Genomic DNA, 12,159 nt, shown 5'->3' on the forward strand with positions numbered 1-12,159 from the left:
GGGGATTTTTTTGGAAAAGGATCTTCATATGATACACACCAATTATCCATCAGGTCATGTCAAGATTACTTCTTTTGAAATCTGATAGACTCTTTAGCTAGACATTAAGAACAACAATGCGCAGTGTAGATGGTACTTGTTTGTATCTCAAAATACTGATATTTTAGTGTAGTAGAAACTAGTTTTACAAGCTATAGAAATATGTTTTTGTCACTGAACTCTGAAATTGTGACTGAACTGCATCAACCTATATGGTACAAAATATATTTTTTTCTTAAAAACAGAAATTAAGGTAGTTGCAGTTCGCTTTTGTGGAGCTAGAAGGTAACAAAGGTAGAAGACAATTCAAAGATGTAAAAAAAAGACTGGTGGGTGTTTAACCTAGACATATCTGCTTAGTAGATAGATGAATTAGCTAATACAGCAAAGTTACTCAGTGTAAGTTTATCAGAAAACAGCTGAGCGACATTTGCTTGATGATTAGTGAATTTTATTTATTTTAATTATGATTAAATCTGAGACGAATAGAGTGGATTTAGGATTTTTCCCCAAATTCTGTATCTTGTCAACAGTAAAGGAAATAGACAATGATACTATATTCTACAAAAGTCAAGCTACTTAAAGGTACTTAACCAACAGTGAAAAGTAATCTAAGTAAAAATGCCTGTAGTAGTTTCACTTAATTATAGGAAAAAAATCCTCAGGTATTTTAGTTACATTTATCACAGTTATGCTCAATGTTTGTTACCATGTTGATGTGTAAAAATATTTAGGAAATGACTTAAAACATTCTCATTGATTTATTCTTGTTGGCTGTGCTTTAGGTTACTGCATTTTAAAAAAAACACACACACATTAAAAAGAACTTCGAAATTCTTTTGGTTTTCTTCATAAGAAAGGTATCATATGATTCCTTCTTGAGTGAAATTTTAAGCCTTCCTAGTGAAATTTTTGAAGTCCCAAAAGACTCATCAATTACAGATTGTTGTCTCAGATAAGGATTTTTTTTTTCTTGCCAGAGATATTTTTATTAGTGAAATTACTTTCTGGTATTATGGTGTTTCTTTTGCCTTGCATAGGACCTGTTTATAATCAGAGAAGTCATATTCATTCTATCCTATTAAATCACTATAGAAGAAATACTTATTAATCTAATCAATTACCAAGAAAAATTAACATAAATCTTGTCTCAGAAGTCATCCATTTAGCAAGGTAGCCTCTTGCAATTACACATTTTTAAGCAGTGATTTAAAAATAAAACATACAAGGAAAATTACTTTTCATTTCTCTGTATTGCTATTTCTTACAGTCATATTTTGATTTCTTTAAAAGTAATTAGTTTTCTATATTCAAAAAGTTTATTTTCATACTGAGAGCTATAACTCGTCTGTGCATGGCTTTCCTTTCTTCTTTTTATCATCCCCATTTGTGACTAGGCAATGTCTCAATTAGCAATTACTAAATCATATGGAGAGAGCTACTATTTGGGTAACATTCAAGTTGTCTCATTTTTCTACATGTTCCTACATGAAAACCTACTTTTTGTGCTGTTATAAGATTAGTATCTTTTACGTTTAATTCCAGCGTGGCATTTGCTTTACATGCCACTTTAGCAGGAAAATAATAATAATAATAAATTAAAAATAAATTTTGCAAATAAAATTACTGAAGGCATATTTTCTCAACAACTTTTTATTTAAACTTTTTTCTTGTGAAAAGGCTGAGCAATATATATTGATACCATTGCTCTTCTGAATTTATGACCAGACTGCCTTCAGCAGGAATGGCTGAAGGAAATCTGGACTTTCCCTTCCTCAAACTGCTGAACTGATAATTTCTATACGATCATTATTTATCAAATTTAAGGATGTTAACCCACTGCTTATACTGGTATCTAAAATATCATAGCAGGGCATAGCAAGGGTACTTTCCTTACTGTAGCAGCTATATTAATACAATTTTAGTCTTAGCTAATAAAACTGTGAAATATGAAGTATGTAATAATACACTGGGGGGGGGAAGGGGCTTTTCCTGATTTTTTTTTTCTTTCAAGGCTGAACAGGAATGGGAATGTTGCCTGAGAAAGAAACTGGGGAAAAAGTAATCACTGACATTATATTTCCATAAAACCATTTTGAAAAAATAATGAAATAAGTCATAACTAAAAGAATGAAAATAAATATTTCCCTTTAAAAATAATTAAGATGGTGATGTTCTGTTAAACCATTGTCTTTGGTGGTCAACAGTAAGTAATTCTGAAAATTAACTAATTTTGCTTGTGTTTTATAGTTTGTCTTTCTGTAGCTATTTTACTATTTCTACTTTTGTCATTTTTGTAAAGCTTTGTTGAAGAAAAAGATCCCATTCTCTCTGCAAAAAAAGAATACATGCAACAAGATAATTTTTTAAGCAATTCTATGTAAAACATTGAATGCATTTGTTTCTTATCACTTTTCAAGTCACTACTGAATTTATTAATAGATTAATTTTTTTAAAAACTCCTTTCTAAACAGGATTCGACATATTTATGACCAATTCCTAAGAAACAGCCATCAGTCTACCAGGTCTCGCACACACTTTCACATGTGTTTAAGTGTAAGATTTCAATGGCAATTTTTATGTTTCTATATTTCATTACAGAACTGGCTCTCTGAACTTCCTTCAGAGATTTCTCGGTTTCTGTTCTCATGAACAAAGTATAAATTCTGGACAGCTGGATTCTTCAGAATTTGAAAGAACAGTAGTATAAGACTTCTAATCTCTCAGAAATCATCAGCAATCTAGACACTGGGGATAATCACAATCAACACCACTCCATCTCTTCTATTAGTAATCAAACAGTCCTCTCAGTTGCTGATTAAACTGAGGCCTGAAAAATAGGATATTTTGAGGCACTCGGATTTCCACTACTATCTTTTCTTCTGAGATCCAAGAAAGATTTTTGTAATCATTCATTTCATGGTGCATTTCCAAATTTTCTATTTATCTGTGATAATAACTAACTAAAAAAAAAAAAATAAAAAAAAAATCAAGCTAATAGCAGGGAACCATGTTCTTTAGGGTGACAAAGCCTCCTTCCTCATTCTCCCTTTAGGCACAGGAAATGCACTGTCGTCAATAAAACACTATGGTGCTCTAAGGGTTTCCATACTAAAGCAGGAATGCCACCAGCAGTTATCCAAAGAGATTATTATATTAATACCTAGTCTTCTGAAGACATGCATCTTTTAGCCAAAAAGCTTTCACTCCTGATTGACTCTCAAAGGATGTATATGCATGGACCTGCTAAAGTGCTCACCAGCAGCAACATTTCAAGTTGAACAATAGGCAGGGTTAGTAACTACCCACTTCTGGATAGTTCTAGCCTTTTCTTTCTGAAGTGCATGCCTCTGTCTGCATGTAAAAGCACAGAAGATTCAACATTTTTCAAAGACTAGCTGTGACAGTTTAAGAAATTACTGTTTCAGGTGTCTGCCACACTTTTTGTTAGAAATTGCTGTGTCTGTACCAGAGATGGCAGACTAAGATGTACATTCACACTTCTGTGGTTCAAGTTCCAGGGTTAGTATACCTGAATAAAGCACTGCTGCAGATGTGTTTACACAAATTTATGGGCACGTGGATACATTTCTTTCTGCCATCTTGGCACTGTCAGTGGAAGCACTTAGCAGGGAGGTTAGGCAAACCACCAGGAATGACAGCATCTTAAAATACTATCACTTAAACTGTCAAGCACAGCTGACGAACATTTATAATGGCTGTGCCATAGATACTGTTTCACAACATAGAGGAACGCGGAACTGTGTTGGTCAGCCTTTTTTGTATATTACTGACAAAAATGTACCTCATATTTAGCATTCTCTTGAAACAGATGAAGTGAGATGCCATTTTCCACTGTTTTGTGCCTTCAGTAGGAAGAATGGGAGCTTTAGTGACATTAACAGAGAGGGAATGGGACTCTCCATTACAGGGTTGGTAGATGACTGGTACTTGAGCCTCCACACTACCACTCAGGCAGTACGTAAACACTTTTTCTGAAAACACTACAAGTTTTTCTACACCCTTGTACTAACCTAGGGATATAGCCACCATTCTCTCCGCTAGAACTGACTAGTGACATGGAGTACAGACTAGCTCTTCACAAGTCACTTCTGCCTTTGGTTGAGAACAAAGCGTTGTAAGTCATGGCTGAAACTAAAGCATGTACTGAGCTCTGCCATCCTCTCCTGAGGTAGAAATGGAGGGCAGGTGGGAAATGGCTGCTTATGGCTTTGGCCTGCAGGTCACCTGGGATAATCCACGTGCCTTAGATGGAGAGCAGCGCTTCTTGGTTGCTCAACACTCTCGATACTCAAAGCTAGCTATTAAAAACCAACCAACCAACCCTCTATGTTTTGGCCAGGCACTGCCTGTAGTAGACAAAACTTGAAGTTACATCCCAGAGAACCAAGGAACTGGACCACGGCCCCCATAAGGATGCTCCAGTACAGATGCTGCCACTAGCGCCACACCAAGTGGGTAACGCCAGTTACTTTCAGGGTAGCCCAGCGGACCTCGGCCTGGCTTTGGGAGGTGCTGGCAACCCACGGCCGCTGTGGGGGGAAGCCAAGGGAGAGAGGGCCAAGTGTGGGGTGTGCGGGTGGGCTGCCTCTGGGCCCCACAAGAGCGCCCCCTGGCAGCGGCGGTTGCAGGGCGCCCCCAGGCCCCTGCGCGTTACCGCCGATAACCACACGCCAAGGGGCGGAGCCACGCGCTCATTTAAATACTGCCGGGACTCATTTGCATGCCGCCAAGATGGCCGGCCCGGCGATTGGCCGGCTCCGAGGCAGCCCTCGCGGCCGGCCCCCGTGCCCGCGGAGGGGGCGGGGCCTGAAGGGAGAGGGGAGGGGACACGGGCCTTATTTGCATAACGGCCCGGCGCGTGCGACGGGGGGAGGCGGTGTTGGTGCCCGGAGCGGGTTCCGATTTTGAATCTACGGCGGCAGCAGCGGAGGAGGCGGGCGCGGCGTTAGCGGCCGGGCGCAGCGGCAGGGGGACTTCCGCAGAACGCGGCGGCACAGGTACTGCGCGGCCCCGGCGGGCGGCGGGGCGCGTTCCCGCGGCGGCCGGGCAGCGGCAGCACTTGGCGCGGAACGCTGCCCCGCGCTGTGGCGGCGGCGGCGGCAGGAGTGCGCATGCTCCGGGGCTGCAGGTCTGCACAGGCGCCGCGCGGCGCAGCCGCTCGCCAGCGCAGCGCAGCTCCGCGCAGACTGCATGGGAGCACGTGACGCGGCTCCAGTGCAGGCGGCGGCGCGCATGCGCGTTGCTGTTTTCGCCCCGAGGTGGCAGCAGGTGGGGAGCGTGGCGCGGGGGCGCGCCTGCCGCCCTGCCCTGCGCGTCGGGGGCTCCCGCGGCGGCCGCTGCGGCTCGCAGGTAGGTCTGGCGTGGGGCAGGGCGAGCGTGGGGCGCTGTGCTCGGTCGTGAGGTGCGGAGGAGAGCTGGGTGACACCCGGCAGGAGCCCGAGCGCTGTCTGGGACGCGCCTTGGCGAGGCGTGGTGAGGTGAGGTAGGGGTGCTGCGGTCCGCCCGCAGCAGGTAGGTGTTGGGGTGGGACGGCAGCACGCCCTGCGCCTCGAAAGCACCTCCTGGCTCGCTGTGGGAATGGGGAGTGGCCGCCTGCACATGCCAAATGGCCTCGAAAGACATTGGCATCGATGCTGAGCGCTGCAGCGGAAGCGCTGCTGTGGAAGCAGCGAGGAGGAAAACACATCTGGTGTTACTGTGCGCGGTGTGCGCGGGTGAGGTTTCAGTTTGAAGTTCCTGCAGCAAATGGCCTTGCTCGTTTTCTGGAAATGCGCATGTTTCAGTGAGGAAACTTAAAAAACAGGCCCAGTTGTGTATTAGTTATTTCTGTTGTATTCTCAGTGAACTTGGCCAGAGTTACCGCTTAAGGCTGCCATGTGGAAAATAGTGGAAGCGTAAATTGTATACTGATGTAAAGAACGCACGCTTGAACTTCTAACTTTCTTTGAACTTAAACACTTAGAATATTGAAACTATTGATAGTCACTGTTGTGGTATTGGTGCCTGTTTGAGGTATGGCATTCTTGATTGCTTAACCTTGAGAAATATCCAATGGAAATGCTTCCATTAGAATATTTTGTTGCATAGTAGTAATGGTGAAACGACTACAAAATAATGATCACGCTGACGTTAAAATATCGCAGATAGGCTTGTTGGACAGAAAAATTAGATGGAATTGCTGATGGGGAAAAATATTCTCTTAAAATGAAGAGGTGAGATGCACATTGCACAGCTCAAATGTTTTACACAAAAAAATTTGAGCTTAAAACAGCAGTTTTAATCAATCGTAGAAAAATAACACTTGCACATTTGGATGTCTTATTTAACGTTAGTCCAAATTGCAGAAATAAGAGTATGTTAGTAGATATTATACTTGGTCAATATCCTTGATTGTACAAATAAATGCAGTATTATTATGAATAAATCTATTGGAATTTGCATCTGCAAGATCACAGCCAAACAGTGGGCTTCTACAATATTTTCCCTTAAAAGTTTGAATGTATTTGGGGATATTCGTTGTTATACCAGTTTCTTCTATTTAAAATTATTCCAATTATAAATATTTTGTATATATATAAAAATACAGAAAACGTACTTAATGTCCATTTAAATCTGAAATTTAGAAGTTAAATATGAACTTGATACAGAGGTAAACTTAAAAGAATGTAAGAAATATGTAAGATTTTATGATTGGGTATTGTTTTGTGCAGTCCCAGGGGAAGGTATGAAAGAGGATATTGCCTTGAACATTAAGAATTTTTTCGAGGAGGAAAAATAAGCAGAGAACTGCTATTTGATATGTGATCATGGATAGGCAATTTCTCACTTTTCAAATCAGTGAAATGGGGCTAATGGTGATTGTCAGGACCATCATAAAATAAAATCACTACTGCTTTCACGTGGACTTGTGCTATTCATGAATCATGGCAATTAAACCCACTATTTATTACTCAAGATTGGCGGTTATGTTACTATTTTATATGCTTCAGAAGCATCAAATTAAATTCTTACATATATGTAATACAGAAAAGAATGGTATTGCTTATTTTGGATAGCAGTAAATTTTTAGATAAACAACAAATATTTAAACTACTGAAAATTTTGTTCCTGTTTATAAGTAACTGCTCATTCTGTGTTCTTTTTTCAAAGAATATCAAAAGGTCTTTATGTTCTCTTAATTGTATTTTTATTTTAGCAGACTTATTATCTTGCTTAGAATAAAAGTATTTTCATCAGTTGCAACCTTGCCATCAAGTGTAGCAGTGCTGAACTGATGCTTCTGATAACGTAGCACAGTTCTGTGTTTTGCTGTATGAATTCATTTGACAGGACTATCTTGGATGTTGTATAGGCTTGAAACTGGTTGTGCTTAACAACTGTTTCATAGTAGGATGCACTACTTATATAGATCAATTAAAACAGACATTTTTATGCTGTTACTGAGGGACCTCTTACATCTCATTTCCCATCCGTTAAGTCTGTTTCCAGTAAGATACTAATCCCAATAGACATTCATACATGCCATGTTTTGTTGAAACCTCCTGCTTTAGCTTGCATTGTTATGCCCATTTCACATATGTAGAAGCTCAGCACAGCATCAATTATAGTATGTTATTTTTCTTGTAAAGGGTCTGTTGGTAATGCTTCCAGAACTTGGGATGCAAGGACAGGAAACATAGCCTCCTATAGACGAATGCATTCCCTCCCCCCACCAGGGAAGGTGATTTTGCTAGCCAAGAGCCTGAACAACCTAGGAATAAAAATAATTTAATTCTAAATACTGATTTTTGCAGAATCTCTATAAAACAAACAGCTTAAAATGTTAAATGACTTTTAAAATCCTATTTTAGTAAGCAATTTTAATTGGTAACTAAATCATAATTTTCAGTGTGCTTCATTCTGATTTTTGGAAGAATACTTTTTTTTGGTAGCAAATAGAAGATACTTCCAAGATGAAAAATGGTTAATTAAGCCTGATGATATATTTTCCTTCCAAAACAAGAAAACATAAATTTCCCCGAATCTAAAATTTTTATAATAGCTAAAATATTAATGAGGTTCATCTGTACTTACTGTTGGGAATCTTATTTATGCCAAAAATCTCTTAGTTATGAAAAGTAGACAGTAAGACCAAAAGATATTTGATTAGTATGTTGGTGTTAGCTTGCAACAATGTATTTTTTCCTATTTGCTCTCCACTTTGTGTTTTTGTATATTGTGTGCTAGTCATGTTTATATCATGAGGTCACTTCCACAATGAATTCAGTGATACAGATGTGAATCACAATTTTTCTGAGAGATATTAGCTGAGGAAAATGAGTTGTGAGTTTTACAACCATTAAGGTTTGAATTTTTTTTTTTTCTTTTTCCCAATATATTTTTATATGTTTCTCTTAAATGCAGTGAAATCTAAGATTGTTAATGTTTCTCAGCTACAACTGTGCCTGGACTATTTTATTACTCCTACTCAGTATGTGACATTACTGTGAGAGACTTATCTACACATACACAGTAACTGATAACTGCCCAACACAAATGATGCGTTCAGAATGTGTGTTTTTAAGTCAGGAATTTTAGTTATACTTGGTGCACCATATCCATATGAAAAAAATGCTCATTTGTTTCTATCATACCTCAGGAAACAATGTTTATCAAGCTTCAGTGACTTACCTTACTGTTCAGCTGATATTTGGATAAGGTGATGGTGGTTTTTTTTTTTTATGTATAATTTTGATTTACTCATTTTTTGACAGCTCAGTAAGAAGCAGAGAGAGAGGTTCTTCTCTAAAGCAATCTCTGTATACAAGTAGTTCTTGTTAAATTGGACAGTTATGGAGTGTCTTAATCTCTGCATAAAGTTCAGAAGAGAATTGTGTAATACTTCATATTTAAAATTCCTGCAGCTCAGTCCTTGCTTTGGATGTTAAAGCCTGGTGGGTGATTGCAAAGAAAGTAATTGTATAGTATTTTAGCTTTAAGTTTTTCAGTCAGGAGCATATATTTTTGTCACTCTTTGAGTTCTGAGTATCTTTTCAAAATACAAATTTTCTGTAATATTCTGGAATCTTAATTCTCATTCTTAGAGGTTTTATTTAGTGATTATAGTGTGTTCAGGTGTCTTACCTTTCTTGTTATGTGTTTTTTTTTTCTTTTTTTTCTTTTTTTTTTTCCTTTCTTTGCCTTCCTTTGCCACAGCAGCAAAGGGAATTAGGAAATCCTTGACTTTGTATAGGATGTTTTAGGTTTCTGGAAACATCTTATTATTCAAGCTCATTTTTAATCTACAGATCAGATAATAAAATGGAGTGTCATGAATTTTAGAGATCCAGTTTCTGTATTGGTACTTGTATCTACAGAATACGTTAATAATTTATCTTAGAATGATAAGGACTGAGCTAAACCAATTATTTATTTTTTTTTTTTACTTGACAGGGTATAAACAATTGAATTGTGATTCGGAAATGTGAGTCTAGTTTTGTGTTTACTTCTGTTGCATATTCTGGCTGTAGTTAATATTGTAGTTTTTATTTCTGATTGCTACTAATGGTCTATTTTGACTATTCGTGTACATACAGTAAAACTATAAAATCCAAAAATAGACAGTAAAATTGCAGTTACACTTGAGTTTTACGTGGCTTTATTTATGTTTTCATCTAAGGCTACGTTAGCCACTAAAACCAGAATGTTGTTAGTGAAAAATGAATGCTTGCATGAAATTTTTGTAAGTGCATAAAGGCTATTAAATGGTACTTGTGCCGTGCCACTAATAAAATACGTATTTAACAAATATATGTTTCTTAACCAAAAAATTGCAAAAAGCACATGACAAAAAATATTTTAATTGTCACAGTCCACAGGTTTTAGTTGAAACCTGCTCACTTCTAGTATGTTAGCCCAACTTCATGTGATTGTTGTCTGTCAATTGATCTATCCTCAAAAATTCTTGAAAGACTTGACTGCTGTCAATAAATCTGACAGTAGTAGGTCTCCAAGGTAATTAATTCCACCGAGTTTGTGAAAATAAGCAGCTGAGGTTAGGAGAGACTATCCCCAGTGATGTAAAAGGCATGAAGAACCTCACAGGAACACATTGTTTTGGGGTGATAAGTAGTTGGTCAGCCGGAACATAGGTACTGTCTGTGAAAGCAGTATGGAGGCTGTTGCATTAACATACAACTTCAGGCTGTATGGTACAGATGGTTGCCTGGTGTGGTAAGGCACCAATAATAACCTGGGGTTACTCTGATAAAAAGTAACAAGATAGTGTTTACAAATTTGCAGGAAATGTGGTTTTGTTTTTTTTTTCTGTTGCGTGCTCATTATCTTGTTTAGTATTACCAATATGTACTTTAAAAAATTGCCCGTGTTTGCAACAGCAGGTCGTCCCCCCTCATCTCTCCCCCTCCCCTTTTTTTAGTAATGATTCCTTGGTGTTGTAGCTAAAGGCATCATAGTAACTGTGGTATTAAATAAATGCGTGATCCTCAGTTGTTTGAAAGCTTTCATCATGTCATTGTGGAGCAATTCAGAATACAGTATATACATATGTGTTCATATAAATGCCCTTGATGTTCCTTTGTGATTTATGAGCAACTTCAACAACAACATTTAAAATAAATAAATAAACACCCACTAGCTTTGCCCTTTACAATGTTTGATTTTGAGATGTTATAAATGACTGAAAACTGTACTGATGAGTATCAGCTCTTATTTCTTCCAGGAACAAACATCAAATCACAGGAGATCTTAAGTAAATTAGGTGGCTGTGTGCAGGGTAATTCTTAATAACTTATTTATTAAGATACTTAGGTGTACCAGTACAGTTTACTTCTTGTGTTTAACCTTATGTTTTTAATACAGAAAAAAGTTTTTCTCTTCTAGATCCAGTTTCTGAAGATAATTTTAAGTGAACTCACACAGTTAATGCAGAGGTATATGAATGACATGAACAGAAGTATTTCATCTAGCTGTTAAAATAACCAGTGTATTTGCAGTGCATTTTGTGCCATAGAGAAACAATATGTTTAATAATAACAAAAAAAAGACACTTGCCATGACAGGAAGTTCCTTCCACAGTTGACTCCAACCTATTAAGAAGCAGTGTGGCCAGCAGGTCTAGGGAAGTGATTGTCCCCCTGTACTCGGCTCTGGTGAGGCCGCACCTCGAGTACTGTGTTCAGTTTTGGGCCCCTCGCTACAAGAAGGACATCGAGGTGCTTGAGCAAGCCTAAAGAAGGGCAATGAAGCTGGTGAGGGGTCTGAAGAACAAGCCTTACAAGGAGTGGCTGAGGGAGCTGGGATTGTTCAGCCTGGAGAAGAGGAGGCTCAGGGGAGACCTTATTGCTCTCTATAGGTACATTAAAGGAGACTGTAGCGAGGTCGGGGTTGGTCTATTCTCCCACGTGCCTGGTGACAGGATGAGGGGGAATGGGCTAAAGTTGCAACAGGCATGTTTTAGGTTGGATATTAGGAAGAACTTCTTTACTGAGAGGGTTGTGAGGCATTGGAACAGGCTGCCCAGGGAAGTGGTTGAGTCACCATCCCTGGAGGTCTTTAAAAGACATTTAGATGTAGAGCTTAGTGATACAGTTTAGTGGAGGACTTGTTAGTATTGGGTCAGAGGTTGGACTAGGTGATCTTAGAGGTCTCTTCCAACCTAGATGATTCTGTGATTTTATTGCAGTTTCCACGAGGCACTTTTACATAAATGTTGCGCACTGATTTTTTATTTTTTTTTGAAGAGCATTTCAAAGTGTTTTTAGAAAACTAGCACATTGGCATACACACTTGCTGACTACATTAACAGTTTCCTTCATCGGTCCTACCATCAAGTGGTTTGGACTTGCAGGAAGAACATGGGTGTCATGCAAACTTTGACTTTTCCTGACTCTAGTGTTCCTTGTCTTATGGTTGTCATGGATTTTGCCCCTCTCCCCCAGGCAAACAGTAGTTAAAGTAAGTTTAATCTACCAAGTTCTTTCAGTTATGTGTGTTTTTTTTCTTGTGTTAGTCTTCTTGAGTGTGTAAATACAGGCATAAGGGAGGGTTTCAGTAGATGGTCCACTGAAACGTTAAATCAGATGCATACTTCATTAA

At 38.8% G+C, this 12,159-nt stretch overlaps 1 protein-coding gene across 2 annotated transcripts in view; it reads left to right on the top strand.

Annotated features, from left to right (window-relative positions):
• The first annotated feature begins 4,938 nt into the window (after window positions 1-4,938).
• The window catches only part of ATF7IP (activating transcription factor 7 interacting protein), a 102,761-nt gene continuing 95,540 nt past the window's right edge, over window positions 4,939-12,159 (top strand). Inside the window, exon 1 of one of the 2 annotated variants that reach the window (XM_082761752.1) lies at window positions 4,939-5,060. The gene's annotated coding sequence lies outside the window, so the exon portion shown is untranslated. The other variant, XM_082761757.1, reaches the window with a different exon arrangement.

This window comes from Aythya marila (genome assembly GCF_965140915.1).
Source record: "Aythya marila genome assembly, chromosome: 1".
NCBI classification, from domain to species: domain Eukaryota; kingdom Metazoa; phylum Chordata; class Aves; order Anseriformes; family Anatidae; genus Aythya; species Aythya marila.